At 34.9% G+C, this 27,777-nt stretch overlaps 1 pseudogene; it reads left to right on the plus strand.

Moving 5' to 3' along the window:
* LOC107844268 overlaps window positions 1–7,026 on the plus strand; it is a 60,521-nt pseudogene extending 53,495 nt beyond the window's left edge.
* Window positions 7,027–27,777: the final 20,751 nt, after the last annotated feature.

The raw sequence follows: 27,777 nt of genomic DNA on the forward strand, positions 1-27,777 counted from the left end.
AGCTAAAGACTTTTCTTTCGCTCATTTTTTCAAGATTTATGTATCTTATTTAGTTGCTCATGAGTTATGCCAGTACAAGTGTTAGCTTGGGATCACTTTTGGTCCTAAGCATTGTGTCACATCCAGGGGTTATGCTGGGGCATTACAAACTTGGTAATTTTTCCCCACCCAAATTCTTCCATAACACATAATTAAAGCCCCCAATGACCATTATTATCCCCTTTACTAATAATTTCTCTCCAAGAAAGCCTTCCCCTCCAAGAACAAACCCTAACCTCCTTCCAAGAACTTCAACTTTAAGTTACATTCTCTTCAAGATAAAAAAGAATTTAAGTTCTCTAATCCAAGAATTCCAAGAAAAGCTTCAAGATTATATCCAAGGCTTTCAAAGTCAATCTTTCTCCATCAAATTAAGCATATTAAGGTATGTGGGTCTATGAACAAGGGTTTTCTTTTACCTTTATGCTCAAATTGCATGATTTTAAGATTTAATTCACTTGTTTTAAATTATGGTTCATACCCAAGTTTCTATATTCTTGAAGTATGTGATTATTATGAGATTTAAAGCTTTAAGTATGTGAAGAAGTTCTTATATTTATGTATTAACTAATAAGATTTATATTATGAATGAGATTGCACTATCTTGACTTGATATTTTTGAAGTATTTCTAGATTGTTATTGAGCATAAAGTTTGGTTATGAATTGACCATGTGTTTAAAGAAAGTATTTTAAGCCTTAATTAAAGTGTTGAGATTTCAAGACGACCATGCTCTTAAGTTTTATTTGATAAGTTTAGACTAAGAATAAGTTTGAGATTTCAAGAAAACTATGATCTTAAGCTTCTTTGATGGTTTTATACAAAGATTTAAAGAAAGATTGATCTTTTGATCATAAGCTAAGATATGCAATCAACATTTGTCATTTTGATTATAGTTAAAAGCAAATAGAAGCATAACTGGTTTTCATTATAAACTCTTATGCTAAGTTAAAGTGAATTTCCTACAGTATGAGCATATAAGTAATATGGGAGTAGTATTTATCACCGAGTTGGGTATGCGTCCAAGGTTGCATGCCCCATAACTATGAGCCACCATAGGTTTAAAGTCCCAATATGGGTTAAGTATATTGATCACTTAAGTGAAGGTCCTATTCCGATGGCAAGGGTAGGATAGCTTTTCCCAACATGAGCTCACCCCACCGTGGGTAAGACGTTAGACTCCATGATAGCTCATATGCTATTTTTCAGTTAGAAGAACCTTCCTAAGAAAGAACAAAATAAATCTTTTAGAAATAAAATATTATGGTTCACAAAGATTGTCTTTATGATTTATTACTCATGTTTATGATTTTACAGCTTTTATTTTATTCAAGCCCACGGTGAGTCATTTATACTTAGCATGCATTATTTAATGGATTATATGTACATTAAGCTATTGTTTTTACGTATGCATTCACCCCCACATACTCAATACATTTCGTAAATACTAATCCACAAATATGTCTATGTGCTATAATGTCTCATAATGTAGGTACAAGTTGTAGCGCACATATCATAATTAGAAAGTTTGCAGCTTCCAGTTTGTAGTTGATGAGTCTTTTTAATTCAAGGGCTCGAGTCACTCATAGTTCAAGTAGCATCTTGTTTGCTTTATTCAGTCGTATTAATTTGAGATAGCTGAGGGTTGTGTCCCGGCTACCTATAGTCAATACTATAGAGGCTTCAAAGACAGTTAGTAGGGTTGATGTATTTGATTTCAGTTTTATTTTGTATAGCCAGAGTTGTAAACATTTTAATAGTTTTTCTTTGAAGATGTTTAGCTAAAAACTTTTCTTTTGCTCATTTCTTATTCAGTTGCTTATGAGTTATGCCAGTAGAAGGGTTAGCTTGGGATAACTTATGGTCCTAAGCACCATCTGACATCCGGGGGTAGTATTGGGGCATTGCAAATTTGGTATCAGAGCACAGAGTTCAAGTGTCCTAGGGTGTTTGTGAAGTTGTGTCTAGTTAAGTCTTACAGAATGGTACGCAGATGTTTTTAGTTTTCTTCAAAAGGCTAAAAGGCATTTAAGAAATATTTTCCTTCGTCATGCTCTAGGCCATGCTGTAAAGTTGTTCTCTCAAAAACTTTTGTCGATTCATGTGTTACTCCATAATCCTTCTTCTATGACTTATTCTTGTGATAACATGATTAGCAAGTTCCAATTACTCCCAAGATGATGCTCTCAGATTTACTATTAGTAACTTCAAAACTCATACAAGGGGATTGAGAGGAGCTTGCTAGTGTGTCATAAGTTCCTCAAGTTGAAAGTTATTTTCTCATCCTTATGAGTTTTTCAGTTAAGACAGAGTAAGATATGTATTCAGATTCCTAGTTAACCCTTCAATATAGATAGTGATTATGAGAGGAGATAGTGTGAACCTACATTGTTAAATAGAGTTTACATTTGAGGGATATTTCAACCTAGAGTGTTATGATTTATAAGTAGTAGAACCTTCTTATAGTTTGAAGTATGGGTTTATAAGTGTAGTGACAAGAAAGGTGGGAATGGCAATTGATCAAAAGTATATAGATGAATTTATGCATGCTATTGAGTTTGTATTAAGGTAATACGTCCTTGTGTGTCAGCTTAGGGGTAGTGAATTTAGTACTATTTTCCTAGTGGAATGCAGAGAAAAAGTTATTAGTTAATGTGAATTGTGGTCTTCTTGATGTAGGAAAAGAGATCTTGATGGTATGTTATGGTTTTAGAATAGTATAGGTCATTAATTAAGATATTAGGTTATTAAGGATTGTTAATTTAGGGTTCCCCATGTGGTTGTGAAAAAGAAATTGGTTAAGGTTTGTAGATCTAGGGGTATAATTTAAATATATGAATGGATACGTTCTAGAGATGTATGGAAGAAGGATATGCTTATGGACTATAATTAGATAGAATATAGGATTATGATCAAATATCATTATTATAAGGTTCTAGCATACTAGAGTTTCCTGATGTTTTAACATGTAAGAATGGTGTGTGATGTAGTGGTTAATCATGGCTAGCACTAGACACTAAGTAAACATGGATGATCATAAACGTCAAAATAATGATGGTTTAGTTAGTGATGCTAGTTATATGGAAGTGATCTAGTAGGGTTAAAAAGTGCATGCAAGAGTTTAAGTTCATTTATTCATAATTAAGCATGATGTTGTAGGTATAATATAGAGGTCTGCCCAAGGTGATATGGGGATTGAATTATTTTTTATGATTATTAAGTGTCATGTGTGCTTTGGTAATTCCCATGAGTTTCTAAGTGTGAATAAGGCTAGTCATATAGTATATGGCAATCTTGATGGCTATGTTAAGGAGCTAGGGATAAAGGATGCTGAACCTTTTGGTGTGATTTGAGTTAGTAAGACAGATTATGTGTCTAGTGAGGCAGGTATGTTTGTCGAGTTAATAGAGCGTAAGTCTATGATGATGATTACTGATGCTAAAGGAAGTTAAGGGTGGTATGCACTAAGAGAGTGACCAAGAATGGGATTAGTATCATTTAGATATAGTTTATTTAGGTAAGTGAACATTCATGTGTAGACCGTTAGAGCAAAGAAATTATGTGTAATAGCCCACATGTTTCTAAGCTAGGAGACGAACCATTTTTCTTACATATGAAATCTCCTATCCTGTGATTCATACTTGAGTACATAACTTAAAATGAGTATTCTAGCTATAAGATAGCTTATGATGCGTTAAGCATGTTCATATGAGTCACTTAAGGTAATACAAGCTAAGAGTTTTTGAATCCATCAAGTTTTAGTGTTCAATTTCATAAGGTTCATATTTGAACGAGTATAACTCGATCTTAATGTCATATTTCTGCATATTTCTACCCACCAAATTAAAGAGAATCGAATTAGCTTTCCAAAGATACCAATTTCATCAAAATTAGACACCTGATCTAGGAGTTATGGCTTTGCGAAGTAGAGTGCGTTGCCTAACCAATCGCACATGGCCACTGGAAAGAATATGCGATAGCATATGTGGTGCCTATGTAAATATAGGCAATAGTATATGTGGAGCCTATGTAGATATAGGCGATATCATATGCGGCGCCTATGTAAATTTAGGCGATATCATATGCGTCACCTATGTAAATTATGTGATATCATATGCGGTGCATATCTTATGGTTTCAAGTGACTTAAACACTTCGTTTTAAGTTATTTTGAGGGTAATTGAGTCTTTTAACACTCCTTACACGTCCCTAAACTTAACCCTACAAAATATATATCTCCTAATTATATTACAACCCTAATAACATCTTAAGTTCATCATCCAAGAGCACTAAAAGAGAAAAACAACTATTGTTGCATAATTAAGCTTGAAAATTCAATTTCAAGGAAATTCCTCCATCAATCATCAAGAATCTTCCTTCTAAGGTATGCATGAGTTGATTCATGGACTCTTTTCATCCACGAAGCTCAAGAACCATCTTCTAAATTATGTATTATGATGTTTATGTTGTTGGTGGTTGATGTTCATGTGGTTGGAGTTTGATGATGCCTAAGATGGGATCATTGTATGTTTTGTGTGAGGATATGGTGGTATTTAATGTATAAATATGTGAAATTGGTGGTTGAATATTTGTAATCTTGATGAATCCACCTATTCCTAAGATGTGCATGTAAGGTGTTTGTGAAAATACCTAAGGGAATAGAAATCATGCTTTTATGACATAATAAGTCCTAAATGACTATTCCATGTTCTAAGTTTATGTTCAACATGATCCCCATGCTATTGTCTTGAATTGAAGATGTTATATGAGATGCTCATGATATTGTTGTGATATGGGATGACTATGTTATTGAAGCCATGCAAGTATAAACATGTTGTGTGCATTCCCAATCATGTGATAGTTTGTTGAGAATCATTCTTATTATGAAATCCTTACTTATGATATTGTGAATTGTGGACTCTACTCTTATGATCAAGTCAGTCATGTATGTCAGTTTCCTTCCATCGAGTCCTGGAGGTACTTGTACCCTAAAACTATAGTTGTGTGCCTAGAGCTAGTGTCATGTTTTAAAACATCCTCAGTCAAGCTATGCTCCATAGATTTCAGTTAGTCACGTGACTCAGAAAAACTTAGAAATCTCAGTAGTTCAGTAGTCCCAGTAGTTTTAGTACTCTTAGTCAGACCTCAGATCTCAAGTAGATTTTCCGTCATTCAATAGAACTCAGTGAATTCAGCTTAGTTCAGCTAAGAAAATATTATCAGATCAGTTAATCAGTTTATAAATCAGTTCAGTTCAGTTAGACAGTTCAGCGCAGTTAATCTTTTTAGAGTTTTTCAGTTGGGAGTAGGGACTAGCACCGAGCGAGTGCAGGGATGGCGGTTTTTCTCGTTATAAAGACAGAGTCGTTAGCAGAAATCCCTGTACTCCAAACTGCATAGCCAGCGCAGGACAGGAGTCACCTATCAGATTAAGGCTATACTTGACTATTATATTTCCTTAGGCTTGATTTTCTATTCAGGGTCACCCGTCAGAGAGGCTTGACCATAGTAGAGGTCTCTACCCGTGGCACGGTATTGACACCCTTCCAATTACGGCAAAGATTGGACCCCACCAGTATAGTATCGGGGCATTTTGGTTAGGTTACTACTCCCACAGTCACAGTTATAGTTACAGTTTCAGTATTAGTCTTCAGAGTAGAAATCAAGAATCAGGACTGTCAGATACAGTCATCGATCTTAGTAAGGAACTCAGATAGTTCCATTGATTTCTGGACCATCCCATCAGATATACTTGGTCCCATATTCAGATGCTTATTATTAGATCTAGAGTCACCCGGCAGACAGACTTGATCTCAATCTTAGATTCAGTCGAGTATTCTCATTATCAGTTTCAGAGATCACTTGTTAGCTAGACTGATCTCAGACTTAGATGTTCAAATACAGTTTGGAACTCAGATAGTTTTCCCCAGAATTAGGACTATTAGATACAATCATCCATGTTATCAGTCCTTCAGTATCTCAGTATCACGAAACTCATGTTATCAAAGTTCAAACTCAAGTAGTTAGTATCTCCACGAGTTCAGTAGCAGTTACGTATGTATGTATGTATGTATGTATTCTCACGTTCATATTAGTCAGCATGTTCATGCATATAAACCCTATGCATTTAGCCTACCCCCACATGTACTCAGTATTTTAGTTGTACTAACGCATTTACACTAGGTGCTTTCTTTTTATGTTACACCATAGGTTCTGAGGTGCAGATTCCAGATTAGTAGTAGTAGTTCCGTAAGCAGTGAGTCCTCATCTTTTGAGGACATGATCGTTACATTTATTATTCCAGTATTTCAGTTTATTTTCAGTTTAGGAAGTTAGTTGGAGACATGTTCCTTCAACTTTTTATTCAGACAGTTTAAAGGCTTTCAGACGATTATAGAGTTTTCAGATTTAGACTTTAGTATTTTCAGTTTTGTTTTGGTCCTTTGATACCACCTTATTTCAAATATTTTATTGTTCAAGATTGAACCTTTCGCCCTCTTTGTTCATGTTTCTGCATTATATATATATATATATATATATATATATATATATATATATATATATATTATGTAGTTATAGGTATAGATATGAGTCATGGGTTAGCTTGTGGTCCTTCGAGGTTATGAGCACCGTGTAGTATTCTGCTTCAGAAAATTGGGGCGTTACAAACTTGGTATTAGAGCCTAAGGTTCGATAGAGTCCTAGGAAGTTTGAAAGCCGCATCTAGTAGTGTCTTGTACATAGGTGTGTTGCGCGCCACATTTATGTACAGGAGGTTATAAGATGTTTTAGGAATAGTTTTCCTTTTTTCAGTACTCATATCGTGCCAGTGAGCAAAAGTTTAAGTTAAACTCTCAGTTTAATCCTTGTTTTTCTTCTGGTTGCAGAATATGCCTCCTAAGAAGAGAACAGGGAATCAGTCAGCCCCGCAGCCTATAGATCATTTGAATGAGAATGTGTCACATGCAGAATTTCAGGCAGCTTTTTAGGCGCTAGCCCAGGTTGTGACCACTAGTGTTCAGGGCAACCGACGGACTGCAGCCCCACCCCAGTAAGATGGGGATTCAGCTGCAGCCAAAATCAGAAATTGTATGAGAATGAACCCTCCAAAATTCTTTAGGTCAGTAACAGGTGAGGACCCATAGTTGTATCTAAAAGAGGTAAAAAGATCACCCAAATCATATATGTGTCAGAGGAGGAGAGTGTAGAATTAACGTCCTATAGGCTGAAAGATATTTCTTATGATTGGGTAGTGTTGTAGAAGAAGAGTAGAGGGGGAGATGCAACTCCCATGACTTGGTAGATATTTCAGGATGCCTTCTTAGATAAGTTTTTCCCATTAGAGATGAGAGAAGCTAAGGTAGAAGAGTTTATCAACCTGAGACAAGGCTCTATGACGGTGAAGGAGTATTGTCTTAGGTTCAACTAGTTAGCTAAATATGCTCCTGACTTGATAGTTGACCCCAGAGCGAGTATGAGTAAGTTTGTGATTGGTATTTTTAGGTTAGTATTGAAAGAGTGTAGAACAGCTATGCTCAATAGGGACATGGACCTTGATAGGTTAATAATGCATGCTCAGCAGATAGAGGTAGATAAGTCTAAGGAGAGGGAGAGATCTAATAAGAGATTCAGAATAGGTAGTTACAGCTTTTCTCTGGTTAGGTCACAGGGTGGTAATCGTTCTCACCATAGTCAAAAAAATTCAGCCCCTGTTCCATCTTTAGCTAGTGTACCCACACCTAACTTTAGAGATGTTAGTCATGGGTGGGGAGCCAGGATCCAAAGCCTAGAGTAGTGTTAGAAGTGAGCGTACTTATCCTTTTTATGGAGAGTGGCAAGAATCATCTAGGTGCATGCAGAGATAATAGTCAAGTATGTTTTGGGTGCAGTAATCCAGGCCACAGAATGCGGGAGTGTAGAGTGTTAGCTTACAAAGGTATTCGTATGATCAGGCCGCAAATCCCAGCACCAATAGTGGTCAGCGTCAGAATCGACTCTATTCACTCCAGACTCACCATGATCCAGAAAGTTTCCCCAACCTAGATTCGGGTACGTTACAAGTTTTTCATGATAATTGTATGCATTGTTAGATATCTTGCACTCGTTTGAGCTTATGTTTCCACATAAATTAATAACATTAGAAGGTCTAGTTCAGTTCATGCATCATGCATTAGTCTCAACTCTCCAATGTTTAGTTATAATCTAGCTCGTAGATGCCCTGTGCATCACCCCAGTATCTCAACAAGTTAAACATTCCTAGAGGGACATAGTGTCCCAAGTGAGAGATACCCCACCTTTTCTTAATGCTTTCATGTTCCCATTATAAATTAGTTATCAAGTGCCATGGCATAATCAATCAAGCTTTCAAGAGTTAGCTCAGTCAGATATTCAAGCATTAGATATACGTGTTTAGTAGACAAAGTACTATTTATCAGTATCTTCACTCATACATTTTCATAACATGTCAATCATGTAATCATGCATCAGATATGTATGGATTCAGTCTTTCAGTTGTGCATTAGATATGCATTCGCATTTTGAGAAAACTCACTTTATTAGAATCCTTAGTCTTATATTCATGAATCAGCTTCCCATGCATCAGATATGCATGTTCAGTATATTGTGCTCAGTTTTCAGTTATGTCAATCATGAACCCATGTTTCAGTAGTGTATGTCTTGTACATACTTTATCTTATCATCTCTCTCGCCTTACTTAATTTCCATTCGAGGACGAATGTTCCCAAGGGAGAGATATTGTAATACCCTACATGTTTCTAAGCTAGGATACGAACCATTTTTCCTATATATGAAATCTCCTATCCTGTGATTCATACTTGAGTAAATGACTTACAATGGGTATCCTAGCGATAAGATAGCTTATGATGCATTAAGCATGTTTATATGAGTCACTTAAGGTAATACAAGCTAAGAGTTTTTGAATCCATCAAGTTTTAGAGTTTGATTTCATAAAGGTCATATTTGAATAAGTATAACTTGATGTTAATGTGGTATGTCTGCATATTTCTACCCACCAAATTAAATAGAATCGAATTAGCTTTCCAACAATACCAATTTCATCAAAATCCGACACCCAAGAAAGGAGTTATAGTTTTGCAAAGTAGAATGCGTTGCCTAATCAATTGCACATAGCCACTGGAAAGCATATGCGATAGCATATGTGGCGCCTATGTAAATATAGGCTATAGCATATGTGGTGCCTATGTAGATATAGGTGATATCATATGCGGCGCCTATGTAAATTTGGGCGATATCATATGCGGTACCTATGTAAAAATATGCGATATCATATGCGGTCCATATCTTATGGTTTCAAGTGACTTAAACACTCCTTTTTGAGTTATTTTGAGGGTAATTAAGTCTTTTAACACTCCTTACACGTCCCTAAACTTAATCCTATGAAATATATAGCTCCTAATTACATTACAACCCTACTAACATCTTAAGTTCACATCCAAGAGCACTAAAAGAGAAAAACAACTAGGGTTGCATAATTAAGCTTGAAGATCCAATTTCAAGGAAATTCCTCCGTCAATCATCAAGAATCATCCTTCTAAGTTATGCGTGAGTTGATTCATGAACTCCTTTCATCCATAAAGCTCAAGAACCATCTTCTAAATTATGTATTATGATGTTTATGTTGTTAGTGGTTGATGTTCATGTGGTTGGAGTTTGATGATGCCTAAGATGGGATCTTTGTATGTTTTGTGTGAGGATACGGTGGTATATAATGTATAAATATGTGAAATTGGTGGTTGAATATTTGTAATCTTGATGAATCCACTTATGCCTAAGATATGCATGTAAGGTGTTTGTGAAAATACCTAAGGGAATAGAAATCATGCTTTTATGACATAATAAGTCCTAAATGACTATTCCATGTTCTATGTTTATGTTCAACGTGATACCCATGCTATTGTCTTGAATTGAAAATGTTGTATGAGATGATCATGATATTGTTGTGATATGGAATGACTATGTTATTGAAGCCATGCAAGTATATATATGTTGTGTGCATTCCCGATCATGTTATAGTTTGTTGAGAATCATTCTTATTATGAAATCCTTACTTATGATATTGTGAATTGTGGACGCTACTCTTTTGATCAAGTAAGTCATGTGTGTCATTTTCCTTCCATAGAGTCCTGGGGGTACTTGTACCCTAAAACTATAGTTGTGTGCCTAGAGCTAGTATCATGTTTCAAGACATCCTCAGTCAAGCTATGCTCCATAGATTTTAGTTAGTCACGTGACTCAGAAAAAATCAGAAATCTCAGTAGTTCAGTAGTCCCAGTAGTTTAAGTCTCTCAGTCAGACCTCAGATCTCAAGTAGCTTTTCTATCAGTCAACGGAACTCAATGAATTCATCTTAGTTCAGCTAAGAAAATATTATCATCTTAATTAATCAGTTTATAAATCAGTTCTGTTCAGTTAGTCAGTTTAGTGTGGTTAATATTTTTAGAGTCTTTCAGTTGGGAATAGGGACTAGCACCGAGCGAATACAGGGATGGTGGTTTTTCCCGTTATAAAGGAAAATCCATTAGCAGCAATCCCTATACTCCAAAACTGTGTAACCAGTGTAGGACAAGAGTCACCCATTAGATTAAGGCTATACTTGACTATTATACTGCCTTAGGCTTGATTTCCAGTTCAGGGTCATCCTTCAGAGAAGCTTGACCATAGTAGAGGTCTCTACCCGTGGCACGGTATTGATACCCTTCCAATCAGGGAAAATATTGGATCCCACCAGTACAGTATTGGGGCATGTAATTTAGGTTACTACCTCCCACAGTCATAGTTAAAGTTACAGTTTCTGTATCAGTCTTTAAAGTACAAATCAGGAATTGAGACTGTCAGATACAGTCATCAATCTTAGTAAGGAACTCAGATAGTTCCATTGATTCCTGGACCATCCCATCAGATAGTCTTGGTCCCATATTCAGATGCTTGTTATTAGATCTCGAGGTCACAAAGTAGACAAGCTTGATCTCAATCTCAAATTTAGTCGAGTATTCTCATTATCAGTTTCAGAGATCACTCGTTTGCTAGGACTGATCTCAGACTTAGATGTTCAGATACAGTTTGGAACTCAGATAGTTTTCCCCAGAATTAGGACTGTTAGATACAGTCATCTATGTTATCAGTCATTCAGTATCTCAGTATCACGAAACTCATATTGTCAGAGTTCAAACTCAAGTAGTCAGTATCTCTACAAGTTCAGTACTAGTTACGTATGTATGTATGTATGTATGTATGTATGTATTCTCACATTCATATTAGTCATCATGTTCATGCATATAAAACCCATGCATTTATCCTACACCCACGTATACTCAGTATTTTAGTTGTACTAACGCATTTGCGCTATCGTGCTTTCTTTTTATATTACACCATAGGTTCTGAGGTGCAGATTCTAGATCAGCAGTAACAGTTCAGTAAGCAGTGATTCCTCATCTTTTGAGGACATGATCGTTATATTTATTATTCCAGTATTTTAATTTATTTTCAGTTTAGGGTGTTAGTTGGAGACATGTTTCTTCAACTCCTTATTCAGAAAGTTTAGAGGCTTTCAGACGATTATAGAGTTTTCAAATTTAGACTTTAGTATTTTTAGTTTTTTTTTTGGTGCTTTGATACCACCTTATTTTAGATATTTTATTATTCAAGATTGAACCTTACGCCATCTTTGTTCATGTTTTTGCATTTTACATGTATATTATGCAGTTACAGGTACAGATATCAGTCATGGGTTAGCTTACAATCCTTTAGGTTCATTAGCACCTTGTAGCATTCCGGTTTAGAAAATCAGGGCATTATATTATGGTTCAGTATTTAGGATATGGAGTAAACCCATAGGATTAGAATGTCAGCTTTGATCTAAGGGGGAGATGGTAGAGTGAAGAACCAAATCAAGTTTTGAGAGTAAATAAGAGTTGTGATGAGATATTTATCCGTTCTTACTCAAGAGTGTTCCTTGGATTTCAGTCATTATCAACCAAATTTATGTCTAGCATGATAGATCCATGCCAAAAGCCAATGCTTATACACTTTATGCATATTCAAGTCCATTCTCAGCTTCTAGTAAGTAAGTAATAGCATCACTCTGTGATTTGAGTCATCCCTCATAAATCTATGAAACTCCAACTTATGTTAAATAACTTATAAAAAGTATGAACTCATATTTCAGAGTATGATCAGTTCTCAGAACTCATGATACTAGTAAAATTCACATATATATCATGTACGTCCTCAGTTTAGGTCTCTTTAATGAATCCATGACTTTGACATTCTATTCCTCAAGCCTCAGTTAAGTGTCAAAGTGTAACGCCCCGATTTGCTGAGCTAAAATGCTATACGATTCTTATGGCCCCGCTGGACCACAAGCTAACCCATGACTGATATCTGTACATGTGCACTGCAATATATAATGTAATAATGTGGAAAACATGAACATGTAGACCATAAGGTTCAATTGAATGAAGAATCTGTAAAATAGTAACACCCAAAACAACTGAAAACTGAATCAAATCTAAACTAAATCTAAAAACCTCTAAATACTGTCTGAATAAGGAGTTAAAGAAATATGTCTCCAACTAACTCCGTCTAGCAAAACTGATCTGAAATAATAAATAAAATAGAATAATATAGTATCATCCTCGAATGAAGAGGACTCACTGCAACTCTGTATACTGGAATGCAGTAGCTACTGCTGGTCTAGAACTCGTGTCTCTGAACCTATGGTGTAACATAAAAGGAAAGAACCATAGCGCAAATGCATCAGTACATGAATAATGCTAACTGACTGACTGATATGAACGTAAGAGTACAAATATACATACATAGTAACTGAGATCGTGAGTACGTGATAGCTAAATCTGTACGCTAATACATGGTTTACTAATAACTGACATGGCTGAAACTGTACTTCTGATAACATGGGCAACTGGGTCTGAGAGTCTTTAATCTGATAGAACTTTCTGAGTCCCGTGCTATAACTGAATTTGACTGTATCTAATAGTCTTGTCATAATGATATTTGAAGAACTGTCAGAGTTCTTTTACTGAGACTAAGTCTAAAATTGTGGGAGGTAGTTGTTTAACCGACATGCCCCATGTGTGCCATTATGGCTAATCTGGGGTCTAATCTCTGCCCCGACTGGAGGGGTGTCAATACCGCGCCACTGGTAAGGACCGTTGTGAGTGACCCTTAGCTGGAAGGTACTCAAAACAAGAGCGGTGGGAACCCTGAACTGACAGGTTAATACACCTCATCAACCCTAATCTAACAGTTTAAGATGTCTCAACCTATGCTGGCTACATAGTTCTGGAATGCAAGAATGACTGCTAAGAATTACACCCTAAACTGGTAGGTGAGTTCCCATCCTTGGGTTCACTCGGTGCTAACTTCTACTCCCATGCAAGAGACTGAATATGATTCAACTGACTGTACATGGACTGATTAACTAACTTCCGTTGATTGATGGAATAGTACTACTATCTGAGAATTAACTGAGATCATGAGATTTCTGAGGTTTCCTGAGTCACATGACTGACTGAGTTCTATAGATTATAGATTGACTGAGATTATCGTGACAACATGACATGGCTCTAGGCACACAACTATATTTTTTCGGTACGAATACCCCCAGGACTCAATAGAAGGAAACGGACACACATGACATGACTTGATCACAAGATTGGAGTCCATAAGTAGGGGATCTTATACTTCATGTAGTTATTCAACATCTTAAACATTATAGGGATTGCATGGATATATTTTGTGTACATATTATACATATCCATTATCATACATGCTTCATACCACAACAATAGCAACACATCAATAGCATGGAATTCATATTTAAGTATATAGATAACATAGACTTGTCATTTAGATATCATGGAACCATGTAAACATACATTCCTATATCCCAAGCATTTTATCAAAAACCTAGCATGCATTCTTTAAGGCATAGGTGTGTTTCATAACTTGCACCATATTACACCACCTAAAGTTTAAAGTTTTCAACTAACAATCATATATATTCCATGAAAACACCTTTAGATATCATCTTAAAACTTAAAAAACAATCATCAACATGTACATGCTTATATCACCACAAAATGTTTACAAAATAGTATTTAAAACATGGTTCTTGAGCTCTATGAATGGATTGAATCCATAGATGAACAATACGCATACCTTAGATTAATAATCCGTGAAGATAGTAGTGAAATAAGCTTGGAATTTGAAACCCCCAATTGAACCCTAGACTTGTTCTTGGTTGTTCTTATGAGAATTTTGATAAAAAGTAAGGTAAAGAGTTGATTTGGTGCCTCAATCCCATGTTTAGGACTTATATAGGGGGGAAAATCACCCAAATACCCTTTTAGATGCGTCATTTAATTTCTGTGAAAATTACCCGATTTGGGCCCCTGATGCGATGCGGAGACATCGCATTTCCACCCGTTTGTGACCTGGAAACTCGCACTAGCACACTGGAATCATGGAGAGACACTGGAAATTGGTGAACGTCATTTTGTCTTACGCGATGCGCCACTGACTGAAATGACGCTGTTGAAACTTTAAATCGCCATAACTTCTTCACCGGGTATCCATTTTAGGTGAATTTGGTATCGACAAAAATCTTATTCAATTCTCTACAATTTGGAGGTTATAAATCTGCTAGAATACCACCTATAAACCAAGTTATTCTCATTTAAAGATGAGATATGTGAAATCACACACGAAAACTTGGTGGATTCAAAAGTTCTTAGCTTGGCTTACTCTAAGTGACTTTTATGAACATGCTTAACACATCATAAGCTCTATTATCACTATGATACTCATCCTAATTCATGTACTCAAATATGAATCATAGGATAGGAGGTTTCATTTGTAGGAACAATGGTTTATTTTCTAGCTTACAAAATATATGGGGTATTACAAAAGTTATGTATAGTATTTTTTCGTGCTTCAGGTATTTGTGCATTATCCCTTCGGTGACCTCTTCCTATGTTAAGATAGTGGTGATGATAATGTATAATCAATGGTTTAGATGAGAGGGGATTGATGACCCTCATTAAGAAAGATTATTTATGTTTTTGTATCTAAGAATAAAGGTTGAAGGAATTTTAAGGTAAATCTTTGGTATATGTCATACTTAGTTGAGAATTCTGGGTATTCCATCTTAAGAATAGTGCAAGAAAGTTGTTGTTGATAGAGGTTTAGATAATATGAGAAGTATACCTTTATGGGTGTTTGCCTTGAAATTCATATGTGGTTATAATTATAGGCTTGAATGTCATGTTGGGATATAAGTGAAGGAATGCAATATGCGTTAGTGAATCCATAGTAAGAGTTCAAAGTTAGTCATTGAAGTGGTAAGGCATGTTATACTTAGGTTATGAGCTCTGGAAGAGACATAGAAGATTGAATCATGTGGTTTAGACTAGTATTATGGGGTAGAGTGCTGTGTATTGTGATTTTGAGTTAGGTTTGATCATGGTGAGAGAATTTAGTTCAGTTTAGACTTTAATAGATGGATTTATCAATGCCCATGTGAAAATCTTAAGTTTAATCAAATGACTATTATATTTAAGGAGAATAGTATAGTTGAGGGATTATTTGAGACGTGTTGCTAACCTTGAAAGTAATAAGTTGCATTGACTAAGACCTAGTAATTCTATCCTAGCTTATGATTTATATGTCTATGTTCCATGCTATTGAGTAGTATCAATGATGTGATTCCTTAGTCAGATGTCTTGTTCATGATCATGCCCAAAGTTCTTTGCTTCATAATATTATTAGAATTCCTTAGAAGAGTGTTGGGGAAATACTTCATTTGAGTATGGGCAGTCTGTATGGTCCAATTCATAAAGCATGCGGTCTAGTTTAGCAAATAAGCTATTATAGATTTCCAACATTCCATATAGTCTTACTACCCAAAGTTTCATGAGTAAGGCCATTCCATGAGGTAAAATGTTTGCATTCATGCAAATTACGAATTCAGCTCAGTTCATGCATCATGCATCAATTTCAGATTTAGATATTAAGTCATGATTCAGCTCATGAGTGTTCCGTGCATAATCTTAGCGTTTCCTTAGTATTTTATCCAAGTCAGTATCATTCGGGGGAAAAACTATCCCAAGGGGGAGATATTGTAATACCCTAAGTTTTTATGTCCTAAACCTCTCAACTTTTCTTTATGAAACCAGATCCAGCCTGAGGCAATGGTTACTCATAAGTTGACATTTCAATATTAACCTTAAAACTATTTTTATGTCATTGCATGTAACCAAGAAATTAGTCCAGTCATGATATTTAGTACTCTCAGTCTAACCAGTCTCATTCAAGGACGAATGATTCCAAGGGGGAGATTATGTAATACCCCAAATTTTTGGGCTAGACCTTGAAGTGTTGTTTCTACGTATGTGAACATTAATACCATGACTTGTATGTTAATACATGTGTCATGATCATTATCTTAGTATGTGAAGTGCTTTGTAAGTCAAAAATGTTAATAGGAATCACTTAGAATAAAGTTGAGCTAAGATCCTTTGATTCGTCAAAAGTTTGCTATTTGATTCTACAAGGGTCTAATTTGAAAGTATATACTTTTAATATACATAGAATTTTGTAGCTCAAGACCCACCAAATTGTATATAATTGAGTCATCTTTCCATTGATAGCAATTTCAGCTTAATCCATTACCGTAGTAAAAAGTTATAGCCATTTTTGTGAGAGAGGCAGTGAGGGCACGATATTAGCCCATGGCGCGCGCTCCATCACCCGCCCCTATTTACAGCTTTTGGTTCCAAAATTTAAGGGCAAATGGGTTATTTTCCCCACCCAAATTCATCCACAACAACTAATTAAAGGCCCCAAGGAGCATTATTGGCCTCTTTGTCATAATTCCTCTCCAAGAACAAACCCTAACCTCCTCCCAAGAACTTCAACTTCAAGTTACATTTCCTTAAAGATAAATAAGAATTTAAGTCCTCTAGTCCAAGAATTCCAAGAAAAGCTTTTAATATTGTCTCCATAGCTTTCAAGGTCAAGCTTTCTCAATCAAATCAAGCCTATTAAGGTATACGTGGATATGAACAAGGGTATCCTTTCAACCTTGTTCCCAAATTAAATGATTTTAAGATTTAATTTACTTTTTTTGAATTAGGGTTCATACCCAAGTTTCTATATTCTTGAATAATGTGATTATCATGAGATTTAAAGCTTTAAGTATGTCAAGAAGTGCTTATGTTTTAACTTATAAGATTTATATTATGAATGAGATTAAACTATCTAGACTTGATATTGTTGAAGTATTTCAAGATTATTATTGAGCATAAAGTTTGATTATGAATTGACCATGATTTTAAAGCATGAATTTTAATCCTTAAGTAAAGTGTTGAGATTTCATGAAGATCATGCTCTTAAGTTTTATTTGAAAAGTTTATACTAAGAATGATTTTGAGATTTCAAGAAGACTATGATCTTAAGATTCTTAGATGGTTTTATACCAAGATTTAAAGAAATATTGATCTTTTGATCCTAAGCTAAGATATGGAATCCATATTTGTCATTTGATTGTAGTTTAAAGCAAAGAAAAGCATAACTGATTTTTATTTTAAACCCTTATGCTAAGTTAAGGTGAATTTTCTACAGTATGAGCATATAAGTAATAAGGGAGTAGTATTTAGCACCGAGTTGGGTATGCGTTCAAGGTCGCATGCCCTGGAACTATGAGATACCATAGGTTTAAAGTCCCAATGTGGGTTAAGTATAGTGATCACTTAATTTAACACCCTATTCTGATGACAAGGGTAGGACAGCTTTCCCCAACATGAGCTCTTCCCACCGTAGGTAAGACGTTAGATTCCATGATAGCTCACATGGTGTAGGCCAGTGAGAAGAACCTCCCTAAGAAAAAATAAAGTAAAGCTTTTAGAAAGTAAGTGTTATAGCTAGTGTTATAGCTCACAAAGATTGTCTTTATGATTTATTACTCATGTTTATGATTTTACAACTTTTATTTTATTCAAGCCCAAGGTTAGTCATTTACACTTAGGATGCATTGTTTAAAGGTTTATATGTACATTAAGTTATTATTTTTACTTATGCATTCACCCCGATATACTCAATATATTCCAGAAGTACTGATCCACATATATGTCTATGTGCTACATTGTCTCTTAATATAGGTACAAGTTATAGCGTGCACATCATAATGAAATAGTTTGCAGCTTTCAATCAACAGTTGATGAGTCCTTTTGATTCGAGGGCTTAAGTCAATCATAGTTCGCATAGCATCTTATTTTCTTTATTCAGTCATATTTATTCGGGATAGCTGGGGGTCATGTCCTGGCTACCTATAGTCAATACTAGTAGAGGCTTCATAGACAGTTAGTAAAGTTGATGTATTTGATTTTAGTTTTATTTTGTATAGCCAGAGTTGTAATCATTTTAATAGTTTTGTTTTGAAGATGTTCAGTAAAAGACTTTTCTTTCATTTATTTCTTTAAGATTTATGTATCTTATTTAGTTACTCACGAGTTATGCTAGTACGAGGGGTTTTTTGGAATTATTTATGATCCTAAGCACCGTGTGAAGTCCAAGGGTAGTCTTAGGGCATTACAAAAGGAAAATATTCTTGGTCCTGACTTTGTTTACTAGGATATGGAGAAGGTAAAGGTGATTCAGGAAAGGCTTAAAGCTGCGCAAAGTCGCCAAAATTCCTATACTGATGTTAAGCGTGGAGTCTTAGAGTTTGAGGTTGGGTATAAGGTTTTCCTCAATGTATCTCCCATAAAGAGAGTACTGTAGTTATGTAAAAGGGAGAAGCCCAGTCCCTGGTATATTATTCCTTATATGGTTTTGAGTTGGGTTGGAAATATTTCTTATGAATTGGATTTTCCTTCTAGATTGAGCTTGGTTCATCCTGTATTTCATGTCTCTATGTTGAGGAAGTGTCTTGGTGATCCTTTTTCAATTGTTCCTTTGGAGGGGTTGGGTATCCCAGAGTCACTATTTTATGAAAAGGTCCCAGTTGAGGTCTTAGATAGACAAGTTTATCAGTTGTGGACCAAGGATATAGCTTAAGTTAAGGTTCTATAGAGGAACCATAAGGAGTAAGAAGCTATATGGGAAGTGAAGGAGTACATGAAGTTCAAGTATCCGTATCTATTTTCTGCTCTTGGGATTTGTGTTAAAGGTATGTGTGTTCAACATATCTTTATTTTTTGAGTTTTTTAAAGAAAAGATTAATGTCTTTGCCTCTATATTTTCAAACTTTATTAAAGATTGGAAATATATTTTACAATGAAAATGACTCGTGCGTGTGGTTACTCCTACCTAGTCCGTCATTCGGGGACGAATGTTTCTAGTAGGGAGACTGAAACACCCTAGTTTTTGGACGTTACAAAATTTCCTGGAATTTTGGTTTCTAGACCCAATATAAATCATGGGTATGAGCCGAATATTGGGGTATGGATGGTATAGTCTAGTTGTCTGCTAACCAGTGTTGGTAGGTGGGATAGATTTTGGTCACTAGAATGGGTATGACTCAGTAGTAGAGTCATATGGTTGGATGCGTATAGTTTGGTTTCTTTACTTAACCTTAGACTTGATAACTTAAGTTGATCTGAGTATGAGTGGCTCACCAGGAACCGTAAGCCAGGGTACGAGTGGTACTCATGACTAGTATGGTGGACAATGTTCAAACCTCATATGATTCTATCTTGCTAGGGATATGGGTGAAGGGCAGGGATCATGTGTTTTTGATACGACTTGGATAGGATGAGTCATACACTGGATAGTACTGGGTCTAAGGTTAAGTCTTAGGATATAAGGGTATTGAAGGGTACGACTTGTGAGGGTCAGGCGTACCCCTATGATAGGATTTTGTGTAACTTAAGTAGGAGTATTCTGGATATTTCCCCACTTATCCTAATAATTAACCACAACTTCTAACCCACTTGGGGGGCTATTTATCCTATTATTCAATTCATTAACACTTGGAAACTTTTACTCTATAATTCTCTCAAAAGTTTTGGGGCAATGAAGCTAGGATTTCAACTAGAGGACAAATTTGGGGATCTTGTTGGTGGTTTCTCTCTATCTACTTTGTCAATTAAGGCATGTTCTCTTCCCTCATTGTTAGTTCCAATTAAAGGTAGGGTTTTATACAATGTTTTTATGATTTCATTGTTGTATGATTTCAGGTTTTCAACTATGACTTGGGGGTTTTGGTTATAAATTCTTGGCTATGGTTTTCCCATGTTTTAAGTATGCTTTTATATTATTAGTGGTGGTTTTGGATAATTGGTTGCATGGAAATGGTTCTTTGGTAATGGACTTTAATTTTGGAAATACTATGTCCCCAATGTGTTTGATAAAATGCCTTTAACAATATTTTCACTATAATATTGGTTTTTCAATAGAATTTATGCATGGTTTAAACTTGGTAATGGAACCCTAAATGGTATGAATGGTTTAAATGGTTTTTAATGGATTGGAAAGGCCTTGGTGTCCATGGTTTTGGTTAACTGGAAATCATGAAGGGTACATGAAATCCCTTAAACCTATATATGGTTGGCTATGGACAAAACATGCAAGTTATTATTGGTATGACTATACCACAATTAATGTCCTTGGTTAATAAATGGTTAATAGATTGGTTGGTTTCTTGGTAATGATTTTAATTGGGCAATAATGATAGGGTATGTAGAAAAGTTGTGGAAAATGGAGGTCCGGGGGACCAAAATAAGAAATTTAAATTTGTCGATGTGAGGTTCGTCTTGGTGACCGTGTGCATGATATCATACTTTATATTTGGGGGATGTACTAGTCATCCCAGGTCTTTTTCCCTGGTCATGAGGGTTCATCCACTGGGGCTCTTTCAGCAGGGAGAGCTGAACCCATATAGCCCGTGGGTGGTTTAGGATAGCAAAGCTACACAACCCAGGTAAAGGTTTTAATGGCATGCTAAACCCGGTTACCTTTCCCGGCATGGATATATATATATATGTATGGTTTATATGCACATGGATAGTTTTACTTGGTTTTATAAATGGCATTATTTTATCCTTAACCTTAGTTCATTTTAATGATCACTCGCTAACCCATCTTCGGGAAGCTGTATACCCATACTATGCAGGAATCGACCATTCTACTTCTCCTATATAGTGATTGACTCAGGGATAATTGTTGTATTAGAGTGGTGAGCTTCTATCTTTTCGGAAGGCTCTATTTCATGTTATTGATAATTTTAGATATTTTAGTTTATTTTTTTATTTTGTTTTTGGCTATAGTTGGGGGCATGTTCCAAACAGATATTCTTACTCTTTTGGTTAGAGGCTTTATGGTTTTGATATCGGTTAGAATGGGCGGAATCAGTATTAGTGTCATCCTTAATATTGACATTGGAATTGGGGCTGACATCATTAGACATAATTTCTTACTGTTCTATGATATCTCATTTTAGGATTAATCGTATTGTGTTTTGGCATATATTTGGTTATGGCTTGGTTGATGGCCCTTGTTTTGGTATTGGTTTAGTTTGGTATGGTGGTAAAGTTTGTATGGGATGGTTGGATTTGGTTAGGTTGGTCACAGTCGTGATCTTATCCCAGAGTCTTTATGTGAGTTCTTACACTATCTTATTATATGCTCTAAATTCAGCTAACTTAGGCAAGGCGGCTAAAGATTGTGTTGGGTAACAGGGGTGGTCTTCAGTCCTGGTCGAACATGGAAGGCTTGTTATGATAAGGCCCCCGGTCGGGTCATGTTATTTAGCTAAGAGTTTCCAACTCTAGCATATCAGATTATGTAATTTGGGATTTTAGATAGGGGTGGCGTGTTGTCTTGTGTTGAGGTAGAGTCAATTTTTTTAGAATAAATTAAAACCAAGCAATTTTAGGATAAGAAGTTGAATGCACTGTGGAATAAAGTGGTGCATTGGGAGGTGGAGGATGTCACTGTCGATGTGAGTGGTGTGTTGTGGTTTAAGGAAAGGTTATGTATTCCTTGGGTTGATGATTTGATTCATGGTGTGCTTTCCCAATCCTATGATTCTATTCATTCGGGTACAACCAAGATGTACCGTAACTTGAGGCAGCTTTATTAGTGGCCCGAGATTAAGAGGGATAGTGTATTATGTGTACAAGTGTCATAATTATTAGTAAGTAAAGTATGAACATCAAAGACCTGTGGGGTTACTTTAGAGAATGCCTATACTTATGTAGAAATGAGAGCATATCACTATGGATTTCATGGTGGGTCTTCTTAATACTTTGGAGAAGTATGACTCCTTTTGGGTAGTAGTGGATTTATTGAAAAAATTAGCTCACTTCTTACTAGTTCGAATAGATTATAGCTCTCAATAGTTAGCTAAAATCTAAGTTAAAATGATAGTGAAACTTCTCGGGGTGCTCCTTACCATCTGATAGAGACACAAAGTACACTTATAAATTTTGGGATATGTTGCATGAGGAGTTAGGAACCAAGCTTACCTTTCACGTAAATTTTTTATCCTCGAATTATTGGTTAGCTGGTGAGGACAATTCAAGTGCTAAAGGACATGTTGAGATCTTGTGTTATTGATTTTGGTGGTCTTTGGGACCAATTTCTTCCATTTTATGAGTTTTAGTATAATAATAACTAACACTCCAACATTGATATAGCACCATTCAAGTCATTCACTGAAAAAGGTGTAGGTCATCTATTGAATGGTTTGAGACTAGAGATGTAAAAGCATTGTGCACTGAATTGGAAAAGGAGGCTCAAGAGAAAGTAAGGTTAATTCAAATTAAGTTGTTGGTTGCTCAAAGTAGGCATAAAGAGATGTGGATATTCAGAAGTTAAGGATGAAAATAAATTGTTCAGTTAAGGTTTAATGTAAGCATCATCATATTAAGAAGACACTTGAAAATAGAGAAGAGCGGTATAAGTACCCTTAATTGTTTGAGGATACAAGTACTATCTTCCTTTCTTATTTTAGCTTGTTTTTCTCATTTTGATGATTTGGAGATGAACAATGGGTAATTGTTATCTATTGTAATGACCTTATAAGTTGTTATGTATTAGTCTTCCATTTAATTTTTTTTTTTGTTAAAATTTTTCCTAGATTTGAAGTTACAAATTTTAGGCTAGGCCAGTTTTGAATAAAATCAAAGCAAGGTGTAGTATAGGGAGATCTGGGAATGAGTTAGGCATATTGGATGGTATTTCATTTGATTTCTAGTTAGCTAAGATGATAAGAAATAGGTAGCAATTTTCAGAATTGAATTTAGGTGAGTAGAACACCTAGAATCGATCTTAGCATAAAGGGCATTATTTGAAATATTTTAGATTTAAGGTGTCTTGTATAAATTGAGATTTTTGGGATACTCTGGACATTATAGCCCGTTGATGTTGCTATAGCTACATGCATATCGCTATAGAGAAATTTTACTAAAAAAAAGAGAGTAGAAATTTCATAAGAGGATTTGGTAGGTCCCGTAGACTTAGGAAGTGAAGAGGCTATAAGATAATTTATTGTAATAGCTCCCCCCCCCCCCCAACTTAATAACAACTTAATAACGCTAGTCTTCTGACTTTCAAGATTTATAAGGGCTTCTCTCAAGATATTTCTTGCTTTTCTATGAGATTTCAGTTGAGGTCCAGAGGTTTAGAGTCGTGATATAATAGGTAGATTAGAGAGTCATAGGTCTGCCGCATGATACTTTTAGTCGAGCTCAATCTCAAGTCATTATGCACAAATAATCTAAATAGGAATATAGGGTGGGTCTTATCTTCTTGAAATAGCAGAGCCCGCTATAGTTATGGTCAACCCAATCAACGACCACTATAGCGATATGTGTTGCTATAGCGAGTAAAGTCATAATTTGTTTTAAATTCCTCAAAATAGTTTAATCTTTTTCAAACAAGTTTTAGAGTAAGGAAGTGACAATTTTTAGCAATTTTCATTAGATTATTATTTTTTAACTTCACAAAGGTAAGGATTTCATCTTCATTAACTAGTAACTAATTATTTATCCTTAGAATTGCTAATTTACGGAGTTCAGAGAGGGTTTAGGGCTAAATTTAATCATCTTTCTCATGTAAGGGAGCAAATTATGTATAAAGTTAATGAGTTTTAATTATTAATGGTTAATATACCCTTGCATTCTATTAATTCGCTAGCTTATCCTTGGAATTTGTAGTTTTAGGTGAATTATGATAGAAAAGCTTAGAATGGAGAGGGAATGATCATGAACTTGGCCTAGGGGTTGGGTATGAGTTATAATTTCCCATATAGTATGTCATTTTATTAATTATAGTTTTATATGTATTTTTTTTGACCGAAATCAAGCGAAAATGATAGAAAGAGCAAAGCTACACCTTAGAAAAGTTGTGCAAGCTTGGTCCGAGGTTGGTAATGTTATTATAGTTCAATCCAATTTATATTATATATGTTAACTACTTCGTAGAGTATCTTGTTAGTGCATGTTGTTTGGTGTGGTCAATTCAAATAATTTTACCTTGTTATGTGATTTTGACCACTTATTTATAATTATGAAATGTCTTAGTATTTAAGACGTTCTCATGGCTTGTTGGTGAAACAAGGCTGGCAGACACTTGTGTCTTGAATTAGGTACATGGATGGAATTTATTCCCTATAGGTCATGGATAGAAAATATTTATGATAGCAAGTATGTACGAGATTCAAGTGTGTTTGACAATTCCGTGAGTGAATTAGGGATATAGTTATATATTTTTGATATTTTCATAAGTTGCCTTAACTTGTTTGACTTGGCTTGACTGAACTTGACTTGATTGTAAGTGTACTGCCTTGTTTCTTATAAACCTAAATAGCTTATTTGATATTTATTGTGCTAGCTATAGGTTGTTGGATGATATATTAACTCGTTAAACTATGTTTTAGTTCAGTGGTCATATTGTAATCTTGGGTTGGCCAAATGACCCTACTAGTACACAATTGTTTCCTTGAATGTGATACTATACGTGCTCTTACTTTTGTGAGTGCAGTGCATATTTTAGCAGATCTTAAGAGACCTTATTTGTGATTCCAGGGGGTGATTCAGATTTTAGGGTGAGCAACATCTTTTGGATGCCATGAGATCTTTCTCTTATGACTTTGTCCTTTGTTATTCGGACTTATGAATTTTCTTAGTTTTGAGGTTGCATCCCCTTCTTGACAATCTTCATCCTTTTGAATCCTAAGGATAATTTTGTTAAGTACAATATCCCGCATTAGTTGTACTTATCTTTTGTTTTTTGGTACAGATTAGTTCATTGACTTTTCTAAGTGTTGATTATAAAATGGTTAATTGAGTTAGATAATTCTTCCACTAGGTGAGTAGTATGGGCTCAACTCATAATAGGTTTGGATCATGATGTTTTCCACCTACAAAATTAGCGAACAAGTTAGTAATAAAAAGCCTCACATCACTTGTATATGAACTCTCACCTCACCTTCTATGGCTTCTTTCCCAAATTGATAGTGTTATTAGTGTTGTCCAATCAATTCAAGGTTATCTATTTTTATGGTGGAATGGATCTTTATGACTCTTGAAAGAAGGACGACTCAAATAAAGCTAAAAGGACTTGAATCAAGAAATTAATCTGCGAACTAAAATGAGGAAAGCACACAAAGAAAAGTACAAGAAAAAAAATCAGACTCAAAGAATCTATAATATTTAGTAGAATAATATACCTATTAAAATCAACTTATGAATCTAAAAAAGGAATAACATTAGTAAAAATAAACTAACTTACCAAGATTTGAACTTTAAGAAATATTTTTAAAGAAATTTGCTTGAAATCCATGGACAAAATGCTTGAATATTGAAGAAAACCTTGAAAATGGAGTTGACAATAGCTGATGCAGGTGGTAATGCATGCGCTGATGCAAGAGCTGACATATGTTGATGCAGGAACTGATTTATGTAGGTCGACATGGCAGCCGCTGGTTGGTCCATAAAATAAATGCTGAATTTTTTTAAAAAATTTAAATTTTTAAAAATTTTCAGACCTACAAACACTTTGACCAACTTTGACTTAGAAAATTTGATTACATTATATATTTCTTCTTTTTCTTAAAGAACAAATGAAGACTTCAAAAACACCAAGAACAGACAATAATTTTCAATACCCTCTAATCAACTTAAAATTTAGGATTAGCTTCCCATCGACACAGGAAACAAACCGCAATAATTTTTAAGTTTAAATTTTAATTTAAAAATAAATTTATTTTCTCCATCTTCAAGCTATGGAGAACTCCATGAACATTCGAAATAAAATTCAACTCCAATCAAATGAGCTCAAATTGACACAAAATTTTAAATATGAGCTTCGTTCAATATCATGAACTCCAATAACTTTTAAGCTTCAATTTCAAATCAATTGCTCCCAAAAATTAAACACACTTGCAATTTCTTCAAACCATGAAGAACTAAAATTGACCCTAGTAAAATTTAATTCTGTTTTCCTTTAAATTTTATATCTGAGCTCTAATTGACTTGAAAAATAAATCCCAATCTTAATCAACAAACTCACTTCACCTTCTTAAAACTTTTTCAAACTCAATAATGACCAAATTTTCAAACAACCCCAAATCAAGTCAAATTTTAGATTTTGACCCTTAAACACAAGAGATATATGTATCTAGTGTTGGAAACTCAAACAAAAATGTGAACCACATAATTTTTTTATTTTAAATTTTTTGACAAAAAATATTTTTGACATGATTTTCAGATTTATGAACCTAGAATTAAGAGTTGTTGGAACAACTCGTTAGCCTAAGCTCTTACACCAAAACAATAATGATCTCAATTGAGTGACTAAAATCAATATAAAAAATGTATAAATTAAACAACACAAATTGAAGATAGAGCGATGGATTAAAAAGAAAGATGAGAATATAAGATTGAAAGGCCTAAATGATTCGCAAATATACCAAGGAAGAAGAGAACTCAATCAAATACACAAAAAGCCAAATCAAATCCACAATATGATAACTCAATGATCAATCAAGAGATGAATAACAAAAGCAATTTAGGAATCCACCCTAACCACTTGATCTAAGATAACAATTGAAATAGAACTCAATCACTGCCCTAACCTAGAGTACTCAAATATCAAATATATTCAATACAATTCAATCATCCAAAATCTAAGCATGAAATGGGTAAGACAACCGTTTCTGGTATTACCTTTACAAAAATAGTCTATTATAAAATAAAAAGTAACTATTTTGGATATAACTCATAAAACCCTTTTTGATTGTCCAAATGGCATTATTGCTCATGGCCTTGTGTATTTGTTTGGTCCATGAATTGCATGGGCTCCAAGCTATTATCCATATGTGGAAGCCCCTCCTAATATGATCCAAGATAACTTTGCTCATACCAAGTTAGGCTGTATCAACAAAATATATGTTGCATCGACGAATACAAGTTGTACCGACGAATATAGTCAATACAAATTTGTTCAATTTTCGTTTGATTCTTCACCATTGAGATTTAGTTCATAGTTTTGAATGAAGTGTTAGAACTTTATTTGGTTTCTCATAATTTAGTTTGAACTTAAAGTTGAAGTTCACAACATTGAATATAAATTTTATTTAACAAAAATAATAGACATAGATATGTGTTGTTTCATAGTTTCATCGATCCAAAGATATAAATCGCTCAAATTGTACTTTGCTAGATATTGATACAACA

The sequence above is a fragment of the Capsicum annuum genome, chromosome 10 (assembly GCF_002878395.1).
Source record: "Capsicum annuum cultivar UCD-10X-F1 chromosome 10, UCD10Xv1.1, whole genome shotgun sequence".
NCBI lineage: Eukaryota > Viridiplantae > Streptophyta > Magnoliopsida > Solanales > Solanaceae > Capsicum > Capsicum annuum.